The following is a 20,303-nucleotide window of genomic DNA, read 5'->3' on the forward strand; positions in this document are numbered from 1 at the left end:
TGGCTGAACAAATTGTGGCATATGAATGTAACGGAATTCTATTGTGTTATAAGATATGATGAAGGGAGCAATTGCAGAGAAATCTGGGAAGACTAATATGAATTGACATAGAAGCAAGTGAGCAGAACAAAGAAAACAATTAAGTTTTTTCTTAATAATATTTTATTTTTTCCAATTACATGGAAAGATAGTTTTCAGCACTCACTTTAGTAAAATTTTGATTTCCAAATTTTTCTTCCTCTCTCCTTCCCCACCCCTCTCCCCAAGACAACAAGCAACCTGTTATAGCTTGCATATATACAATCATGTTAAACATATTTCCATATTAGTCATGATGTGTAAAAAGAACCAGAACAAAAGGAAGATACGAGAAAGAAAAAACAAAAAAACAAAATGAAAATAGTATGCTTTGGTCTGCATTCAGACTCCATAGTTCTTTCTCTGGATGTGATTAGCATTTTCCATCACAAGTCTTTTGGATTGTCTTGGGTCATTGTATTTCTGAGTCTATCATAGCTAATCATTGCATACTGTTGCTATGTATAATGTACCTCTGGTTCTGCTCACTTCACTCAGCATCAGTTCATTCAAGTCTTTCAGGTTTTTCTGAAATCTGCTTGCTCATCATTTCTTGTAGCACAATAGTATTCTATTACATTCATACACCACAACTTGTTCAGCCCTTCCCCAATTGATGGGCATCTCCTTAAATTCCAATTCTTTGCCACCACAAAAAGAGCTACTATAAAATATTTTTGTACATGTGAGTCCTTTTCCCTTTTTGATGATCTTTTTGGGATACAGACCTAGTAATGGTAATGCTGGATCAAAATGTATACACAGTTTGGTTGCCTTTTGGGCATAGTTCCAAATTGCCCTCCAGAATGGTTGGATCAGTTCACAACTCCACCAATAATGCATTAGTGTTCCAATTTTCCCACATCTTTTCTAACATTTCATCATTTTCTTTTGCTATCATATTAGCCAATCTGATAGCTGTGAGGTGGTACCTCAGACTTGTTTTAATTTGTATTCCTCAAATAGAACAATTTAAACAATAACAACAACATTAACAAGACAAACATCTTGGAAATACGCATAGAACTCTGATCAGCACAGTGAGCAACCACGATTCCAGCTACTAATGATGAAATGTATTACCCATCTCCAGAGAAAGTAGTGATGGACTTAGGGGACAGAAAGAAACATTTTTTTTGGATATGGTCAATGCAGGTATTTGCTTTGCTTATGCACATTTCTTGTCAGGATTTTCTTTTATTTTTTTCCCCAAAAGTGGGAGGAGATGAAAAAAAGAGGTGGATTTTTGTTGACTGAAAAAAAAAAACAACTTAAAAAAGAGTCTCCATCCCAAAGGAACTTCCACTTTAGTGTGACAGGTAAAAGAGACCCATAGCAGGTGCTGAACAATGCCTGTTTCTTGTTTATCTTTGTTATCCATCTCTTCCTTGCCCAGATGGCTATTACTCTAGTCAGATCATCATCACCTTTCTCCTGGACTATTTAGTAGTCTTCTAACTGGTTTCTTTGCTTTCAGTCTTTCCCCTCTTCAATCCGTCCTCCATATAGCTGTAAACATACTTTTCCTTAAACACATGCGTAACTATGACACTCTAATGATCAAAGATCTTCAGCAACTCTCTGTTGCCTCTAGGACAAAATACAAAACTCCTTAGGCTATAATTTAAAGTCCTCCATAACCTGGCTGTGGCCTAGCTTTACCCTGCTTTATATTATTGTGTGGATTATCTATAAATTTTGGATACTAGACCTTTATCAGATATATCTTATGCAAAGACTTTCCAAATCGAGTTTTCCTTCTTATTTTTAGATACATTGATTTTGTTTGTGTAGAAGCTTTTCATCTTCATGTAATCAAAATTATCTATTTTATCTTTTGTGATCTCATCTAGCCCTTGCTTGGTTAAGAATTCTCCCCCTAACCACAGTTGTAAAGGCACCTCCCATTTTCTTCCAATATTTTATGATATGATCTTTCATATTTAGGTCACATATACATTTAGAACATGATTAAGATGCTGGTCTAAACCTATTTTTTGGAAATTATTTTCTGGTTTTCTCAGCAGTTCTTGTCAAGTAGGGAATCTTTCCCCAAGCAATGTATGTTGTTAAGTTTGTTGACCAGCAGACTATTGGGTTCAACTGTTTCTAATTCTTGGTACCTTAGTCTGTGTCACTGATCTACTTAAATTTTTTTTTATCAGTACCAAATAGGTTTGATGATTATTACGTTTTAGAGTAGTCTGATGTCTGGAAAATGCCATTTCTCCTTCAGTTCTGCTTTAAAAAGTTTATTTCTCTTGAGATTCTAGACCAAAAGGTTTAGATTTTTAAAAAATTGTCTAAATAATCCCTTGTAGTTTGATTGGCGTAGCACTCAAATCTATAAAGTATTTTATGTAGAATTGTTACTTTCATTATATTGGTACAATCATGCCACAAGCAATGACCGTCTCTCCAATTATTTGTCATCCATTATTTCTGTAAAGAGCTTGCCTTTATTCTTGTGACCCCAGAACCTATCACATTGCTTTGTAACAGAATAGGCACTTAATAAATGCTCTGATTGAGATTGTCAAGCAGAGACTGGACGAGCACTTATAAGGGATATCACGTAGCCCCTCTCAGTCTTGGTTTTCTCATCTGTAAAACGGAGTAATAGCAACACCTATCTTGCAGGGTTGTTGTGAAGAGCAAATGAGGTAATATATGTAACATACTTTGAAAACCTTAGACAGCTATACAAGCAGTATTGGTATTGTGGTTATTTTATAGAGAATTTCTGTTTGGATAGGCGTTGGACCATAACGCTTCCTAGGCCCTTTTCAATCCTGTCAGTCCATGGACCTAGATAAAAGTCAAAGTCCAAAACCTATTTTTGATTCAGTGAATTAATTAAAATAAAAAAAACAGTTTCTCAAAAGAATAATATTTGGATCCTTATTCACCATCATGTTCCAGTATTATTCTTTTTTTGGTCAGCTACTTGAGAGTGCCACTTCTGAGAGATGCACTAAACTAGAGATTATAAAGAAACAGGCTAATTTAAATGAAGCCCCATGTGAAATCCCATTCAGTTACATTGATGTCCTTTTAAATCGACCACCTCACTTAAAACAAGAGAGCACTGGTGTCTTAGCAGATATATGGTAAGTCTTTTAGTGAGACAAAAGGTGTGACAATAAAGTGAACATGCAGGTTGTTCTCTCTTCTGCCTGATTGCTAGACCATTACATGCTATGACACATCTCAACGAGGGTACCTTCCTCTACAAGGCTATAGATAAGGATCAAGGCATCTATGTACATTTCCTGTTAAGATTACATGGAAGCTAGATATAATTCCAACCGGTCCTCTTGAATAAACATTATCTCTTGTGAAACATTAGTCCCTGCTTCTCTATGAGTCTATCCGATATGTAAAAGACAGATTACTTGAAAGTTATTCCGGAATTCTAAAGTCGGCACAAGCTATATCATATACACAAATATTTTTACAGAGACATATCTGAGCATAACAGCATTCATGTCTGGCATAAGTTTGAGCTCAGAAAGCCTGACTAGAGCCTGGTTTGTTTATTTAAATCAGGAAAAACAAAGGGTAAAGCTGGTAGCTATTTGTCTTGTCAATCTTTCATATCTGCACAGAGATACCATAATTTGGGGTACATGCCGAAGGAATTCAGAAAGAGTTGAATAAGCTACTGTGTGCTCATTATGAATCAGAAGTGAAATATTTAAGATGTCCAGACACACAACAGGAATGGACAATTCATTCTCTTTGTCATTTTAGTTTTTTTGGGAGGAGCCCTTCTGATAGCTGAGTAGGATTTCAGATTTTGTCACTCTTTCTGAGAATTCCAGCTCATAATGCAGTGATGGATATGCTAGGTTTAGCACATAAGCCTTTATTGATCAACTAGTGAATGCACATCCCTTTTTGAACTTCTTCAGTTGGGAAGGGAACTGTGGAATGGGCCTGCTACTTTTGGGTATTGGCCAGCATTCCTGTGTCATGGGATTCTGCCTGGCCTACTTTGGTGAACTGGTTTAATGCTGTTATGGAGGGTCATGAGATTAAAGGGATTTAGACCTAGAAAGGATTTTAGAGATGATTAATCAAGGCTGGTCATTTTATAGATAAGGAAAGGGACAATGGGGCTTTACCATGGTTGCCTACTTTTACTGAATGCCCAGGACTCTACACTTTCCTTTCATCCTACATTTTTTTACGTGTGTAGAAGGATGAGGGTGTGGGTCCTGATCCCACTGCTGAAACCCAGAATGCTGATTGGGACTGAGGCTGGTGGGTCAGTCAGAGCCTGTGGCTCCAAGAGTCTCTAGTGGTTTCATTGTCAGAGGCAAAGGGGAAAATCGAATCCCTGCTGAGCTGCTTGCTCTGTCTATTATGCTTAGCTTAGTCATGGTGCATTGGTCAGGGTGGGACAGTGTAGAGTTGGTCTATTGCCCCTTTAAAAAAAATACTCAGCACCCCCCTGGAAATCTACTTTAATTCTTTAAATTTTTTTTGAAATTTGTATCATTTAAAAAAACTAAAATATTTTTTTAAATGATGCATTTTAAATTTAATAATTAATTGGAAGTTTGTGGTTTTTTTTCCTGCATTTAAATTTTGACGACACAATATCGTGTCATGTAACTGTATAGTATTGTACTGTAAACAAGTTATTACATGCACATATTCCTGCTGATGCACACTGGGCTTCCAAACAATGCACGACATGCTCGCCTGCTAACACTTGCTTGTTAAGACCTTTCAGTAGACTTGACCAACTGAATTGGTCATAACTTGAATTTTGTGTGTTTATTTGGAAAATAATGTAATCACTGTGACTTTAATTCTGTTACACAACAGATGAAACATGTATGAATGGTTTTTCAAAATTTTCTTCTCTGCTCTTCTTTCCTTATGCTTCTACTGCTCCCAATTGCACCTGAGGCTACTACCACCGCCCCCAGGATCATTCCAGCGCCCCACCATGGGGTGGTATCACTCATTTTGGGAACCTATGAAACCACAGGACCAGGTAGAGACATAATCAGTGCAGAGTAATTGGACTTTGCTCCCGAGTACTGACATGGAGGATTGTGATTGGAATAGGCTCTTCATTTCCCCAAAATAGGGCTAAAGTTTTTCCTAAAATGTAACCAAACTCTCCTTGGGAACTGATTTGCTGCTGCTTCCCTTGATGCAACCTCTTGGTCATCTAAATGCATACAAAGTCCCACCCATGTGGCATCATAGCCTCCAACTTGGTGGATGTCTGAAAACCATTTGAGTCACTGCTCTGCTAGATGCACTTCCATATGGATGCAGCGTCTAGAGAAGTTATGGGTCACTATATCCTTGTTGTATATCCTTATGTGTAGGGCAAAGTGAGCCTCTTTTTGTAAACTGTTCACTGACTAAGGAGTGCCTCATTTTGTCCCAACATTGAACCTGAACTAACAAAGTGCTGGTGTTAGTCCTAACTTGAACAGTATCACACTTCCTCCTATATCCTAGCATCTTACTTCAAGGTTCCCTAGAGCCATGAGATACAACTGTCCCCAAGAGACTGTCTGGGGTTGGCTACCTCCCTTTGACTTGACTATTGTCTCTTCCTTCTCTGCCCATTCCCTTACCTGAACTTGCCAAACCTACATTTATTGGTAGCTCTGTCCTTACTGATACTCGCTTTTTGGACTCTGTGATTTCTTAATAATAATAATAGATAAATAACAACAACAACAACTCAGTTTCATATAGTGTCTAAGGGTTTACAAAACAAATTTATTACAACAAACCTGTGAAGTAGGTGGTGCAAAAATTATCCCCATTTTACAGTTGAGGAAAATGAGTCATAGGGAGGTGAAGTAGTGCACATAGGGTCACTTGACCAGTGAATCCAGAGACCAGGATTCAAACTCAGGACTCCAACTCCAGCACTCTGCTACACCAGGTTGCCAAAAAGAGATTGAGGCAGCATAAAGCTTCATTTTCCTTACACTGGGAAGTGTCTCTTCAAGACATCCTTCCATATTCTTACAAGCAACATAAACTTACCATATATAGGAAATGAACAAGACCCATTGTATACCATTGTCTGAATGGATTTTCCTTTCTAGTTGGAGGAATATGTTCTGGTTTTGTTATTATCAATGTGGACAACTGTAATTTTCGAGACCTGGGTTCTAGTCCTGGCTCTGACACTAACAGGCTTTGTGACATTCCCCAAGTCATTTGACCTCTCTGGGCCCCAGCTTTTTTATGTAGAAAATAATTAGGAACACAGTCTCAGCCCTCAGAGGGATTACATTCTACTTTGGGCATGCAGCATGTATGTTAATGAGTAAATATAGTGCATATAAGTAAGTATAGTCCAAAGTGATTCAAAGTAATTTCAGGAAGAAGAGAAAGCTCATAGCTGGTGGGAACAGGAAAGACTTCATGTAGAAGGAATCACTTATATTGTGCTTAGAAGAAAGTTAGCAATTCTACAATTTTGTCGTTTCAGTTGTTTTTGTCATGTCCAACTCTTTGTGGTCCCATTTGGGGTTTTCTTGGCAAAGATATTGGAGTAGTTTGCCATTTCCTTCTCCAGTTCATTTTACATATGAGAAAACTGAGGCAAACAGGGTTAAGTGGCTTGTCCAAGGTCACACGGTGTCTGAGGCTGGGTTTGAATTCAGGTCTTCCTGACTCTAAGCTTGGCACTCTATACTGTACTACCTTCTAGATAATATTTAAGGTCCCTTCCAGTCCAATGTTCTTTATAAAGTGGATTTTACTACATGCCATTCATAATGATAAAATGAAGGTGGGTTTCATGTTGAGACCATAGTTTTGAACAGTGGTGTGTTGATAAATGTTTAACAATTGGCTCTCCATTAAAAAATACATAGGACACACTTTTAAGTTTAATCTGCATTGTTAACATTAATCTCATCATTTCTTAAGTCTAGACAATCAACAGAACAGTAACTAGACCCTGATTTATAGTGTTTGCTGATTTGCAAGGTGTAAATGTTCATATTGAAAATTTAACTATCGGTTCTCATATATCCCTGGCATTGGGCCATTTTCAATCATATGGTCCTATATCCATTAGCTTTACATGTAGGTAGGACTGTCTATGATTCAAAAGATATCGCAAGGCCCTTTGTGTCCACAAATACCTCTCTCACTGGACTGTCATGGTATCTGGAAGTGATCAAGAAAGTCATTGGTTTAGGTTAAGACATTGTCTTCAGAAGGCCCTTGTTAAAAAATGCAAACATGTTACTTGAGAAGAGTAATGAATTAAATGATTTGCACATGGGCATGGATTAGTTTCTTAGTTTCCTAGTACAGGGAATGGAGCATAGGATAGGAGAGTTTTGATGGTAGAAAAGGAGGTGGAAAAGATTAGGAGCGTGAGGAAAACAGACTGGAGGAGGAAACCCCAGTGAAGAAATGTGGTACAAAGAAAGGGGTCTGGGCACCTTGGGAGAGAGTTAAGATGAAAGTGTGGATGAGGGCACCAACTGGAAGTTTGAGGATCTATGACAAATATTGTCTATTTCATAATTTTCTGGAGGCTGATACTGTTTGTCTATTTTGCAGGAGACCTGAATACTCAGATTTGCCATCTTTTTTAGCTTACATAAGTTTCGTTCAGTGGCAGTGTATACAGACCCAATTTATGTCTGATCTTTTACCTTGCAACATAAAAGCCATCACAATCTAGCTTGTAAATCACTTGCGACGGCATCATGTGGAGTTTATTTCTGGTTATCTTAGGCGGGGAGTCTTTACTGATTTCATATGTTTTCTAGAATTCTGTAGTTAGCCCTGGCTTCCTTTTTGACTTAATCTTGTTTTCATCATGTTTCTTCACCCACAGCGTTAAGACAATGCCTTTCAAAGGGAGTTCATTTTCAAACTGGTTTTCAAAGTGTGTGAACAGCAATGTTTATTAAATATTTCTTTCAAATGTTTATTTAATTGTGTTAGGTACGGTAGACTCTAATCTCCATGAGGACAGGCATTGCCTCACTTTTGCATTTGTATCCCCGGCAGTTGACACAGTTCCTATCACATGTGCTTAATATAGGCTTGTGGTTTGTTTGATTGACTGGAAAAAATCTGGTGCTTGGGACTATTTCTAATGACATTTTTATTACATCAAAATGGCATACATAATATAATACCAGTATCCTTTTGTTGTTATTCAGTCATGTCCTACCCTTATGACCCCATGGACCACAGCACACTAATAGTGTCCAAGGGGTTTTCTTGGCAAAGGTGCTAGACTAGCTTGTCATTCTCTTCTCCAGTGAATTAAGGCAAACAGAGGTTAAGTGACTCGATCAGGGTCACTCAGCTAGAAAGTGTCTGAGGCTAGATTTGAACTCAGGTGTTCCTGACTCCAGGCCCTGCACTCTATCCACTGAGCCATCTAGCTACCTCCTTCAATATCCTATTTACTTTATGTTAGTTTTAATTTTAAAATACTTTGTTTTCCTTTTGCTTATGGATTACATGATTGTTCAATTGAATTTAGATAAAATAGATATTAGGCACTTAGCTGCCGGTAGGCAGAGGGCTAGGCCTGGAAGGAAGGATGACCTGAATTCAAATCTGGCCTCAGAAACTTACTAGCTGCATGACCCTGGGCAAGTCACTTAACCTCTGTTTGCCTTAATTCACTAGAACAGGAAATGACAAGCTACTCTAGAAACTTTGCCAAGAAAACCCCTTGGACAGTATTGGTGTGCTATTATGGTCCATGGGGTCATAAGGGAGTGACATGACTGAATGACAGCAAAAGGGTAATTTTTGCCTCCGTTTCCTTGTCTATAAAATAAGCAGGAGGAGGAAATGGTAAACCAACTTAGTATCTTTGCCAAGAAAACCCCACATGGGGTCATGAAGAGTTGAACATGACTGAAATGACTGAACATCGACAACAACAATTATTGACGAGCCAATGGCACCTGGAGCAGATATTGATACGGTAACTGACTGAAGTTAATCACCATAATATATCTACAATCTTAGATACTTCACTTGTTCCCTATAGCTTTACTGCCAAAGGTATTATGTGACGTAAATAGAGAACACGGTCAGCACAGATCCCAGTCAGGCCTGGTCTGTTGGTCAGGGGTGCCATTATCCTTGGCCCTTTTCCTGAAGATAATTTGTTTATTTGATGAGGGTCCGCAGTGATGCTTGACCCAGAAAGCTCTTGCTATTTTAAAGAGTTTAGCAATCATGATAGCTATAGCTTTGAGGTTTGTAAAGTGCTTTATAAATATCTCACTTGATCCTCACAATTCTAGGTGGTAGGTATGATTCTTCTTCTTCCCCATTTTAGAGATGAGCTAGACAGTGACTTACTTATTCAGGGTCATACGGCTAGTGAGTGTCTGAGGCTGAATTTGAATTCAGGTCTTCTAGACTACATGTCCCCCTAGAAGTGAAGGAGAAAGTGAAATGGAAGGGAAGTCTTTGTATATTCTGTATTAGTATTTCAGGATTCAAAGTGAAATACATCTCTTTGATGGACTTTGTGATAGATAAGTGATCAGGATCAGCTCAAGGGAAGAAACTCAAAACAAAAGAAACACCTAGGGCCGTGAGGTCCAGTCTCAGGTTCACCTAGACAAGCAGATGCTCTCACTGCCATTTGCGAATAGTTGTTTTACTTCCTGGGGGTCGGGGATGGAGGTGGAAGGGATTCCCTTCACGTGAATTCTAAGGCAAAGATATCTGAGTCCTTCAAAAGAGAGGATTAAGTAAGAACAGAAGCTGATTGTTGTTTTAAAGTCTAGTGAGTAGGAAGCTCTTTCACTTCAGGGGCCAGGCTTCTTCCACACAGTCTTCTCCCGGCCTTCCACCCCCTGTGGGTCAGGCCCATGAGGCCTAACCAGAAGCCTTTGGTTTTGTGTGCATTTTGTTAAGATATCTATCAGAAGGAGCCAAAGTAAAGACCCAGTTACACTGGTAAATCAGATACCACTCAGGTGTTGTTCTTCAGTCACTTTTCAGTCATATCCAATTCTTCATTACCCCATCCCGGGTTTTCTTGGCAAAGATGCTAGAGAGCTTTGCCATTTCCTTCTCCATCTCATTTTACAGAGGAGGAAACTGAAGCAAAGAGGGTTAAGTGACTTGCTGGGGGTCACATAGCTAGTAGGTATCTGAGGCCAGATTTGAACTCACAAAGGATTAAAGTAAGATTGCTAACTCCTTAACATTGCTTTCCTTTGTAACTCATTCCAGGCCCAAATCACTATCTACTGTGCCATCTACCTGATTTTAACTTACCACTGATTTAAAAAAAAAAGTAATAATCTGAGTTGTCTGTCTCTACTGTCAAAGAGATATTGATAGGCACGTGTGAAAGCTCAGGAACATTTTTAAAGGATATTTACCTAGAGGCCTGGTCATAGTTTACTCATTGATCACTGCTGTCTGTGAAGGCCCAAGTCTTCTGGTATATTGCTGCTGCCACTATCACCCTTATTATTATTATTGACATTACTACTATGCTGGGACTCCTCCTCTCCTTCCCAACATTTATGTGATTAAAGGATTTCAAAATGCTTCGCAAAAATATCGCATTTGATCCGCACAACCTTTGAGATGGATGCTAAGTTTACCCACATTTTATAGATGAGAAAGCTGAAGTTTCAAAAAAATTGAGACATTTTCTTGAGGGTCACACAGCTAGTTGGTGTCTAAGGCGGAATTTGAATCCAGGCCTTCCTGACTTTAAGTCCAGTGTTCTATCTACTATATTATATTTAGTCTCAGAAAAAAAAATTAATGACTGATATTTAAATAGCAATTTAAGATTTGTAGAGCACTTTACATAAATTATTTCATCAGCACTTTTCAACAATCCTGTGAAGTAGATGCTATTATATCCCCACTTTACAAACCAAGAAATTGAGATAGACAGTGACTTGCCCAGGATCATACAATTGGTATCTACGGCAGTCTCTTGACTTTAAGTCAAGACACTTTACTATGCCATGCTGCCCTTCATATGAAGTGCTCGTTGGAGGGGATAACTGGTGATTGAAGTACCTGTCAATGGGCATATTCTGAAGGGGGAGGCCCTTGGCCTGCATACTCCTGCAGAAGCCCCTTGAATCAAGCATATATATGTTACTAGTTCAGCACAAAAGGTCCCTGAAGAGGAGTTCTGGAAGCTCTGCCCCCTCTTCTGTTCTTACCACGAAACTCTTTATTTCATAAATTTTATATTGGTAAGCATCTGGTAGCCCACACAAAAAGAACCTGTGCTAGCAGCAGCTCTTGTTGCTGGTCTTGTTGGGTCTTACACCCCACAACAGCTGCTAGCCAAATTGTTGCTACAGTCACCTTGCATAGAAGAATTATAATGAATGGGAGAAACCATGAGAAAGAAAACAAAACAAAACAAAACAGAACAAAAGAGAAAATAGTCTGCTTCACTCTGCATTCCAACTCCATAGTTATTTCTCTCGATGTGGATGGTATTTTCCATCGTGAGTCCTTTGGAAATGCTTTAGGACCTTGCTTTGCTGAGAAGGGCTAATTCTATCAAAATTAGTCCTTGCATACTGTGGCTGTTACCGTGTATAATGTTCTCAGCATCAGTTCATATAAGTCTTTCCAGGTTTTCTGAGGTCTGCCTGTTCATCATTTCTTATAGCACAATAGTATTCCATTATATTCATGTACTACAACTTGTTCAGCCATTCCTCAACTGATGGGCATTCCTTCAATTTCTAGTTCTTGGCCACCACAAAAAGAACTGCCATAAATATTTTCGCATATGTGGGTCCTTTCCCCATTTTTATGATCTCTGTGGGATACAGCTTTAGAAGCTATATTGCTGGGTCAAAGGGTATGCACATATTTATGGCCCTTTGGGCATAGTTCCAAATTGTTCTCCAGAATGGTTGGATCAGCTCACAGCTCCACCAATAATGAATTAGTATCCCAACTTCCCCGTATCTTCTCCAACATTTATCATTTTCCTGTTTTGTCATGTTAGCCAATCTGACAGGTGTGATGTGGTATCTAAGAGCTGTTTTGATTTGCGGCTCTCTAATCAACAGAGATTTAGAACATTTTTTCATATAACTATAGATAGCTTTAATTTCTTCCTCTGAAAACTGCCTGTTCATATCCTTTGACCATTTGGCAATTGGGGAACGACTTTTGTTCTTGTAAATTTGACTCAGTTCTCCATATATTTTAGAAATGAGGCCTTTATCAGAGACACTAGTTGTAAAATTTCTTTCTCAGTTTTCTGCTTCCCTCCTAATCTTGGTTGCATTGGCTTTGTTTGTGCAAAAACATTTCAATTTAGCGTATTCATTTTGTATTTCATAATGTTCTCCATCTCTTGTTTGGTCATAAATTCCTCCACTCTCCATAAATCCGACAGATAAACTATTCCTTGGTCTCCTAATTTGTTTATATTATCAGCCTTTATACCTAGATTGTGTACCTATTTGGACTTTATTCTGGTATATGGTGTTAGTCTGAGCCCAGTTTCTGCCATACTGTTTTCCAGCTTTCCTAGCTCCCATTGGTCCTTTGTGAGGTTCATGGAACACTATGTGTGTGAGAATATGGGAGAAAAGGATCAAGAATCTGGTGATGTGACTTGGCTATGGTGGTCTAATAACCCTTTCTGTTCCCCTCTGTGTTCTGTGGCTCTGACTGTTCATCCTCTGGGACACTGAGTCAGAAGCTCACATGCCTTGGCAGCATGGTCTAGTAGAATGTTGGCCTTAGGAAGACCTAAATTCAAATCCTCTCTCAGGTACTTAATAGTTCTGTGATCATGGATACATTGCTTAATCACTCTCTGTCTCAGCTTTCTGATCTATAAAATGAGGATAATAATAGTAGCATTGTTCTGAGAAGCAAATGAGGTAATGTATGAAAAGCATTAGCAAACTTTAAATTTCTCTCTCTCTTTCTCTGTATATACATACACACACACATATATGTATATATATATATATGTAGATATAGATATAGATATAATAGTATCTTCACTGCCAGAGTTCATGAATATCCTTACCCATTTTTTTGGAGATGGATACAAGAGGCAGTGGATTTCCCTGGACAAAGTTGATTTATTTTTTTCCCCAATACAATAAGCATTTATTAAGTGCCTACTATGTGCCAGGCACCGTGCTCAATTCTGGTGATACAATTAATAAAGAGAGAGCCAGTCTCTACCCTCAAGGAGATTATGATATAAAGAGGCAGACAACACACAGAAGGAAGCAGGAAAGTGACGGTAATGGTTGTGGGGTAGAGGGAGAGATGAATGCTAGTAGGTCCCCAGCATAGCGGCATCTTGTTTCATGGCATTGAAACCAGGCAGAGAAGCAGATGCAAAGTAGAGTGAACTGAGAGTCTGGTTTCTGCCCTCTATAAAGGAAGGCATTGGGAGGATTTTGTACTCTACCCTTCAGCCCTCCAATCAGAGGGGAGAGGAGGCTGAGGGAGATGGTGTCAATCAAGGTTTGTTGGATTTTAAGTCCCAGCCTTGGACCTTTGCAACTCGTCAGGGTCCAGTGGATTTTATTATTGGTGATGTGAAAAGGATGGAGTCCTCAAATGGGCAATAGCAACAGAATAATAATACCTAGGTTCAGGTCCTAGATCTGCTACCTACCATCAGCGACATCCTGTACAAATCACTTCATTTCTCTAGGTCTTAGTTGGCTTCTTTAAAAATAAAGGAGTTGGACTAAATTATCTTTTAAAGGCCCTTTCAGTTCTAAATCTCATGACCCTATTTTTTGTTGTTTTTTTTGCTTTTTGGCAGGGCAATTGGGGTTAAGTGACTTGCCCAAGGTCACACAGCTAGTAAATGTGTGAAGTGTCAGAGGCCAGATTTGAACTCAGGTCCTCCTGACTCCAGGGCCAGTGCTCTACTCTCTGGGCCACCTAGCTGCCCCATCTCATGACTCTATTAATTTATGATGGAGGAGGGAACCCCTTTCTTTGCTGGAGAACTGTCAATATTTCAAGGCTTTTTTTCAAATTTTCGGGGTATATGTATAGAAAAGGGAAGGCTGCAACAGTAATGCTTCAATCAAGGTAGGGTGTGAGACAGCAAGAGAGAGTGTGCAGTCATTGCTAGAGGGTGGGTAATCTTAGAGTCAGAAAGACTTTTGAGTCTTGCCTCTGACATATGCTAGCTGTGTGACTCTGGACAAGTCTGGAGAAGGAAGTTAACACACAAGGAATACTTCTCATCCATTGAAATCACAGTTCTGGATGCTCAAAACATACAATGTCACCACCACACCTGCCACTGCTGCCACCATCACCACCACCACCACCACCACCATCACCATCACCATCACCACCACCAAATGGCTCTATTGGGAGGTGCTGGTACAGACAGGGTAATGAGTCCAGGTGAAACACAGCTTTGTGCCAGGTGCCAAACAGCAGGTGAAGACTTGAGAGAGCTGTGGGTTCAAGTTTATTTTATAGTACTTATCGGCTGTGTAATCATGGGCAAGCAAGTCGCATAAACTTCTTGAACCTCAGTCTCCTTATGAATAAAACAGGGATGAAAATGTTAGTAGTGCCTACCTCAGAGGGTTGTTGTGAGGATCAGATGGAGGCTCTCGATGTTAAACACTATTTAAATAGTAGTAGTTATCCGTAATGAGTTTGAAGGCTAGCAGGAAGTTGGGATTTTTAGGAGAGATTTAAATGATGATCTCGAGGATTGGCCAGTAAAGCACTGGGGACTCCAGGATTTAGCAGGGCTGATAGACCCGGCAGTCCAGCTTAAGGTAGTTCAGAGGAATGGATAAAGGGTTGGGGTTTTGCCAGATGGCTCACAATGCAGGTGGCAAAAGAAGGAGAGTGCCTGGAAGCCATGCAGCTGGGAGTCAGCTAGAGTCCCCAGTCACTTGGCTTATTTCAAGTACAACCTCAGTCTTGGACCTGTGATTTCAAAGGGAGAGGAGATTCCTGGATGAGAAAACTCACTCTACTCATGACGATTGGCACTTTCTTTGTAACTTATAGTATTAGAGGATTGCCTGAGACGGTGAGTCAGAGGGGAGATTAGAACACAACTCCCACTGCTGGTTCTCTGTCCATTATGTCTCTACTCTTGTTATAAGTATATCAAATGCAATAACTGTCCAAATAACACTTTAGAAAGAATTTCCCTCACAGTAATCCTGTGAAGTAGAGAAAGCAATTATTATCACTCTCATTTCATTCTCTGAGAGGTCAGGTAGATAATTTGTCTACCAACACATAGCTATGGAGTATCTGAGACAGAATTCAGGATTTGCCTTGACGTCCTGGACTCCCTCCACTATTCCATATTGCCTCTGAGAAGTATATGGTTTGGCACTGCAGGCACCGGCCATACAGTGTTCACGAGTCAGGGAAACCAACCCGGTGGAAGAGGTAGAAATTCTAGGGAGCTAGACCTGAACAAAAATGAGACCCCCAAACCAAGAAAACAGAGAAACTTCTCTGTCATGTTTATTATCTTCATGTCCGCCTCTGACTTTGGGGCCCTAGAAAGTTGCAGGCCTGAGCAAAAAGTAAAAATCTGATAAGTTCTGGGTCATGAGGGAATAACACTGTTTAGAACCTGATCTGGAATGTAAAACGTGTTTCTCTGCTGAAAAATGGCACCTGGGCAAATACCAAAGGGTTTGTTGTTGCTGTCATTGCTGAAAGATATATACAATAAAGGCAGAAATGTAGACCAGGAGAGTGGGGGGAAGCAACAAATACCTTCTGTGCTTAGCTTCTCTTAGTAATTTCATTTGGATGCCAATTGGAAAGGATTTTGGGAATAAAGTGGACCTTGTAACCACTGTTTCTAAACACCTGTGTTTTGTCATTGTTGGTTACCAGTCTATGGTCTGGGTTTTTGGGGTATAAGATCTCTATAAGAATTAATGCAGGACTTATAAAGAATTTTCCAATCCTAAATTGATAATGATCTCAGACAAAGGATTTTAAGTCAGTACCAGGCACTGGCAGCCAAGAGACCAGTCTTAATATTTGTCCAGGGAACTTTGTATAGTTTTGTCTGGCTGAGTTTAGCTAGGTTCAGTAATTTGTAGCCCCAGCGATCATTATAGCAAATGGAGAAGTTTTGAATACTGTGGATAAGTTCACTTATGTTGGTAGTGTACTTTCCAGGGATGTACACATTGATAATGAGGTTGACACACGCGTTGCCAGAGCTAGCTCAGTGTTTGGGAGACTCCAAAAGAAAGTATGGGAGAGAAGAGGTATTAGGTTGACTACCAGACTGAAGGTCTACAGAGCTATTGTGCTGACCTCATTGTTGTATGTCTGTGAAACCTGGACAGTGTACCAGTGCCATGCCAGGAAACTGAATCGCTTTCATTAGAATTGTCTTAGGAAGATTCTGAAGATCACCTGGCAGGATAAAATACCAGACACTGAGGTCCTTTCTTGAACTAAACTTCCAAATATTCAAACTCTGCTTCAGAGAGCACAACTCAATTGGCTGGCCACATTGTTTGAATGCAAAATAGACAATTTTATGGAGAACTCACACAGGGCAAGTGCTCACATGGTGGTCAGAAGAAGTGATACAAGGACACTCTCAAGGTCTCTCTTAAGAACTTTGGAATTGATTGTGTGACATGGGAGACATTGGTACAGGGCTGCTCAGCATGGTGTGCCCACATCAGAGAAGGTGCTGTGCTCTATGAACAAAAGCAGAATTGAAACAGCTCAAAGGAAACGCAGGTTGTGCAAATTTAGAAAATCCACCCTGAATGTTCATGCGAACTATTTGTGTCTGACCTGTGGTAGAACATTTTGAGCTTGTATTTGTCTGATCAGCCACAATCAGACATATTGAAACTTGACTCTAGCATAGTGATGTCATTTTGATCCTCTTTGAGAATGAAGGACAACAGCTGATTATGTACTAAAAGAGCTGAGCCTGCCCCTATCAGGGGGAGGCTTTCCGGTCACCATACCCCATCCTGAAGAGAGTACAGGTCTCTGTGCTTTCCTAAAGCAGGAAACGTATCAGCCAGACTTGGAGACACATTAGGTGATTCCCTCAGTTGTTAGTCACAATCACGGGCGAAAGGACTGGGATAACTTGGGAGTATAGGGACCAGCAAGATACATTTAGTAAGAAAGAAGACAACCAGTTGGTGCAATTAAGATTGCCCAAACAATACATCCTAAGACATCATAAAATTTAGTGCACTAAATAAGAAAAAGAGGACAACTCTGTGGGCATATAGTCAAGAAAATGTAAAGAGGGGATTTATCTAATCATATCAATTTCTAGCAGAAGTGACTACTTTATCTAAGAAAGGGAAATGAGAGAATTTAGAGCTTAAAGGGACACCAGGCAGCACCTTATAGTGGAGAGAGCATTAGACTTGCAGCAGAAAGGCCTGGCATTAAATCCAAAGTTTGACATGTATGACCATGGCTGCCAAGTCACTTAAGCTTCCTGCTCCTCTTTACCTGTAAAATGGTAGTGTTAATAATTATTGTAGTGTCTTCTTCCTCACAGGATTGTTATGAGACTCAAATAAGGTAGTGCACAAGAACCATACAAATGTGAGTCATTGCAGTCTCCCTCTCTCATCTTACAGATGAGGAAACTCAGGTTCAGAAAAGTTAAGTTTTATATATGTGTATGCATGTATATGAATGTGTATATATACATACACATGCTTGCACATATACATGTGTTTATATATATATATATACACATACATATATATATACACACTGAGATATGTAACTAGTAAGTAACAGCTATAATTCAAATCTAGATACTTGCACTGCAAATTTGAATTATTTTCTTTATTACATATTTCTTCCTTCATCTTACTTTTAAAAAAATTTTTTTTTCTGCCTTGTAATTTGATTCTCTTCTAAGTCTAATGGATAAGCTTCTTCACTCTTTTGTACAATGGTTGATTTCTGGCTGTTTTAATCCATGATTCCATGTACCAATGAGGCTTTTGTTACTGTTCCTCTCTACTTTCATGGGCTCTTGCCCCAGGGCTGACCTCACTAAGGAGGGAAGTTGGACTCCTCACCTCTTAAGCCTGTCCAGACCTAAGGCAGGGAGTAGTTTTGACCAAAGAGAAAAACCTGCAATTAATCAAATGGCAACAATTAAGCTCTTTCTATGAGCTAAGTGCTGGGTATATAAATACAAAAGTAAAAATCTTTACCCTCAAGGAGCTTACATTCTAATGTGAGTGACTACTTGCACAGATAAAGGTAATTGAAAAATATACAAAGCAGATACAAAGTAATTGCAGATACAATATATCCAAAGAATTTCTTGTGGGTCAGTTCATTTAGCTTTCTCCCTTGGTGATTATAATTAAATAACAGGAATCTGGATAGGTTGAGCCATGTGGGACCTCACTGAGCATCAACCTATGTCCATCCACAACAGCTTAGAGGACTGAGATGTCTCCCTGGGGGAAGCCTAAAGAGAATCTCATCGCTACCTCCAGCTCCAGTCTGTTACTAGAGTTAAAAACAGTACAGCTGAGCTGTCTATTGGCTCTGAGTGTCCATGAGCATATGGCATTTTGTCACTTATATGCCTGGATTGGCCTTCCTGCGCTTTCTTTAATCCCAAGGGTGCTTGGCTGGGCTAGCCCTAGGCATTAAATTCTTTTCTTGTGACACCAGTGCTTGCTTTAGTTCCTGGGGTGATCTGACATTGGCCCATAGAAGATGGAGAATATAATGATGGACATGTCTTGCTTTTGAGAGATTTACTTTGCTCTGTTTGGTCCCTAGGCACAGAACTTGGAGTAAGGGTGGAAATTACAGAAAGCCACATTTTGGTTTGATGTAAGGGGAAAAAACCCTAACAATTAGAGCTGTCCAAAAGTTTACTAAGCTTTCTCGGGAAGTAGCAGATCTCTTTTTGGAATCCTTCAGGTATGGGCTGGACTAGATATTCACTGAGGTCCTTTAGAACGCTGAAATGCTGTAATTCCAAAGAACACTATCTTCTACATCCCCTCTGTTGTTCCATGCCCGGTTTATATCCAGATCCTGAGACCCTCAGTCTGCCATGCTTTTGTTATTTATTTTTTTAACAAAAATATGAATTCTGTGGCTTGGATAGGTACATAAAATGCAAGGATTTTTGCTTCAAGTTCAAACACAGATTTGGAGTGAAGTCCCTTGACACCACAGTCAACTCATTTGCATGCTGTTATCTGATTGGAAGCCTGGGATAATGGTCAGGCTCTAAACACACTCCAAGACGTTCTTACTTTCACCACAAATTCTAGGCTAGAATGGGACATTGTTTTGACTGTTGTGGCTAGAACACGGGACTAAGAAAGCAAGAAGGCTTGAGATTCTGCTTCCTGGCTCAGATACTGATTCATGTGACCTTGCCACATAATCCCAGGGAGCCTCTGGCTGGGAAAACAAAGATAACCTTCTCCACATTTAAAGAAATTGTCACCAAGAGGTCAGGGTTAGTATATTATTTTGTGCTGATTTGTGAAGAGATCACATGACTTCTGGGTTGATAACACAATGACATACCAGCATCACTGGAGATACAAACACATTGTGTCTGAGATATCTAGAAGGATTCCTTTTAAGAGTTAGTTGCTTAACTTATGGTTCAGAGAAATGCATTGAGAGCTGGATATCAGTGAGACACTTACATTCCACAATCTATTGAGTTAATCCCTTATAGAGGTCCCAGAGATATTTCCACTGAAGCTGATTTCTCTTTTAAATTGGTCATGTGAATATGGTGAATATGAATTTTATCATTCAGGGTTAGACATTCTGTACAGCTCTGAAAAATGTTTTTGTGTTAAAAATATGAACTACAAAGGACAACAAAAAAAGAAAGCATTTGGAGCTGCACTATCTAGAATGTGAACAGAACCAAGTATGTATAGGGAAAGAAGTTTCCTTTCAATAAATTCTAAACAGGAAATACCACTGTATTGTGCTAAGTTAACATAAAGTACTGAAAGTCAAGCTTATGTTTTCAAAAGCTACTGTCTTTTGCTTCTGGAAGGCTGAGATTGATAGGCTGTAGAACCTTTCATTTTTAAAATCATATCTTGTACAGTCACAATGATCTAAATCACTGAGAAAAATGTATAAAGTTTTACAAATAGTGGAACAGTGGGCTTGGATTCAGGAAGATACAAGTCCAAATCTCTCTTCAGATACTTACTCGATCTATGACACTAGGCAAGTTACTG

This window comes from Trichosurus vulpecula, chromosome 7 (genome assembly GCF_011100635.1).
Source record: "Trichosurus vulpecula isolate mTriVul1 chromosome 7, mTriVul1.pri, whole genome shotgun sequence".
Taxonomy (NCBI): Eukaryota; Metazoa; Chordata; class Mammalia; order Diprotodontia; family Phalangeridae; genus Trichosurus; species Trichosurus vulpecula.